Source organism: Elephas maximus, chromosome 26 (assembly GCF_024166365.1).
Source record: "Elephas maximus indicus isolate mEleMax1 chromosome 26, mEleMax1 primary haplotype, whole genome shotgun sequence".
Lineage (NCBI taxonomy): Eukaryota > Metazoa > Chordata > Mammalia > Proboscidea > Elephantidae > Elephas > Elephas maximus.
In genome coordinates, this window is record NC_064844.1 from 606,706 (window position 1) to 610,099 (window position 3,394).

Below are 3,394 nucleotides of genomic sequence, written 5' to 3' on the forward strand. Positions count from 1 at the left end.
ACAAGTCTTCGTCTCCAGCTTTCATTGCTCGCTAAGATACGGAAGTGAGGTAATAGCGAATCAGCGGCTAGGATTTCGGGTCATTCCTTTTTTGGTTTAAGCAGTCCAGCACGGCTCTTTAGTTTCCTATCTGTGCGTGCACTCTGTCCCTTCTGGGGTGCGGCTTCGATTCCTGCCTCGGGTACTTGCAGTAGGCAGAAGTCATCCGTCGGTCACCTTGGTCACCTTGCAGATGTCTGTGCATGCTCCAGGGACCAGGTCGGCCAGTGCTTCTGAAAAACATCTCACAAGGGAGTCCATTGTTTGTTCTTTCCTTATTACACTTTCCAGGATGGGGGTTTTATGTCATTAGCCAAACACATAGTAAGATGCAAGTGGCAGGTGTTGCAGGGCTCTTTGCCTAGGGTTCAGTCCCTGTATCAGTGAGGTTGGCAAAAAACGTGGTAATTGGCCTAATAATGTGTTTAAAGCTTCAGTTCTACCTCCTACTTTGCTACGTAGTGCCTGGAGTCTTAAACTTTGCAAGCGCCTTACAAGGCACAATTGGCCTCTATTCTCCTGGAACAACAGAGAGAGAAGGAGAGTCAGGAATAGGAGGAAGAAACGGATGTGTGGCTAATTGCCTCCATGAACAACTGCCTCCTTTGCCATGAAGCGCTGAACGGTGTCTGGCTACCATTACTGAACATTTTGATCAAAGATTCTGTAGAAGCGTGCTAATCAGTAGGGGGACATGCAGAACAGAATTTCAAATTCCATTGAAATCCAGGTCTTCTCGAGCCATGGAGGTTGGATGAACCCCTGACGTTACTGGCCTAAGATAATCTTTAAGCCTTAAACCAAAAATGATCCCTGAAGTCTTCGTAAAACCAAAAAATAGTTCAGCTTAACTAGGAAAGAAAATCTGGTTGAACATTATGCTCTCTTAAGATCTATCTATATGGGATCAAATTGACAACAACAACTGGAAAGAGTAGATAGGAAGCTTAAGAGGCAGTGAGTTTATGTTAATGAGGGAGGAACAATCAGAAGAGGAAGGTGAGAATGGTTGCACAACTTGAAGAATATAATCAATGTTACTGAATTATACATGTGGAAACTTGAATTGGTGTGTGTTTTTGCTGTGTGTGTTCTCAACAACAATAAATAAATAAAAATGTGTAAGTTAAAAAAAATGGTTCAGCTGTACACTGTCTACAGAAAAGTCACTGCAAATACAATAATATAGACAGATTGAAAGTAAAAGAACGGAAAAAGATATATTATGCAAACATTAATCAAAAGAAGCAAGGGCTCTGGCTTTCGTCTCGGAGGGGGCCTAGGTGCAACTTTCTTCATCGCTCTGTATCTGGGTTCATCAGACACAAGCCGCCTCCTCCATGCTGCCCAAGTTTGACCCCAATGATATCTAAGTTGTGTACCTGAGGTGCACCAGTGGGGAAGTTGGTGCCACATTTGCCCTGGTGCCCAAGATAGGTCTCCTGGGTCTGTCTCCAAAATAGGTTGATGATGACATTGCCAAGGCAACCAGTAAGTGGAAGGGACTAAGGATCGTGGAGAAATTGACCATTCAGAACAGACAGGCCCGGACTGAGGTGGTGCCTCCTGCCTCTGTCCTGATCATCAAAGCCCTCAAGGAACCATCCAAAGACAGAAAGAAGCAGAAAAATATTAAGCATGAAAAATATCACTTTTGATGAGATTGTCAGCATTACCCATCAGAAGCAACACTGATCTTTAGTCAGAGAAGTCCCTGAAACTATTAAAGAGATCCTGGGGACTATCCAGCCTGTGGGCTGCAATGTTGATGGTCACCACCCTCATGACATCATAGATGACATCAACAGTGGTACTGTGCAATGCCCAGCTAGCTAAGAACTACAAAAGACAGTATTTCAATAAAGGGTCATTTGATAGCCAAAAAAAGCCAAGGATGGCAGCGTTAACATTAAAGAGGGTAGATTTAAGAAAAAGAAAACCAGAAGCAGAGAGGGACATCGTATGATGATGATAAAGGGATCAATCTACCAAGAAGACATAAACCAAAAGAAAACCAAACCCATTGCCGTCAAGTCGAGTCTATTCTCACTCACAGCTGCCTTATAGGACAGAGTAGAACTGCCTCCATAGGGTTTCCAAGGAGCGGCTGGTGGATTCAAACTGCTGATCTTTTGGTTAGCAGCCGAACTCGTAACTACTGGACCACCAGGGCTCCCCCAAGAAGACACAGCATTCCCAAATTTGTATGCGCCAATAACACAGCTAAAGTATGAAGCCAACACTGATAAACTAAAAGGAGAAATAGACAAATTTATAATTATAGTTGAAGACTTCAACATCCCTCTTTTAACAATTGATAGAACAACTAAACAGAAGATCTTCAAGGATAAAGATGAACTCAACAATATCACCAACTGACAGAATCAAATCAACATTTATGAGACATTCTACCCAACAACAGCCGACTATATATTCTTTTCAGATACCCCGTGGAACATATGCCACATCCTGTGGCATGAAACAAACCTCAACAAATTTAAAAGAATTGAAATTGTACAGGATGTGTTCTCTAGCCACAATGGAATCAAATTAAAAATCAACAACAGAAAGATAAAAGAAAAATCTATAAACACCTGGAAAATGAACAATTTCTAATAATCCATAGGTCAAAGAGGAAGTTTTGAGGGAACTAAAAAAAATATATTGAACAATCCCAGGTATATACCGAAAGGAAATGAAAAAAGAGACTCAAACAGATACACCAATGTTCATAGCAGCCTCATTCACAATAGCCAGAAGATGGAAATAATGCAAGTGTCCATCAACAGATAAATGAATAAGTGAAAGGTGGTTTATATGCATAATATTATTCAGCCATAAAAGGAATGCTACAACATGGGTGAATCTTGAAAACCGTATGCTGTGTGAAATAAGCCACACACAAAAGGACAAAAGTTGTGTGAAACCACTTATATGAAATATGTAGGATAGGTAAATGCTACAGAGACAGAAAGATTAGAGATTACCAAGGGTCGCAGGGAGTGGGAATTGAGAGGTATTGCTTAGTGGGTCTCATCTCTCTGCTTGGGGTGATGAAAATATTTTGGAAGTAGATGGTGGTGATAGATTCACAACATCAATAATTAATGCTACTACAGTAAATATACATTTAAAAATGTTTACAAGGGCTAATTTTATGTTATATGTATTGTACCACAATAAAAAATTTTAAAGGAAAAAATACATTGAACTGAATAAAAATGAATACACAGTATCTCAAAATTGGTGCAAAACAGCTAAAGGAGTACTATGAGGACAATTTGTAGCACTAAATGCATATAAAAAAAGGTTGCGATCAAGTTGCTTCTGACGTATGGTAGCCTGTGTGTTTCCG

General features: G+C 40.5%; 1 pseudogene; it reads left to right on the forward strand.

Annotated features, from left to right (window-relative positions):
• Positions 1–1,305: 1,305 nt before the first annotated feature.
• On the forward strand, positions 1,306–1,875 carry LOC126068085 (60S ribosomal protein L12-like; annotated as a pseudogene).
• The last annotated feature ends 1,519 nt before the right edge of the window (positions 1,876–3,394 follow it).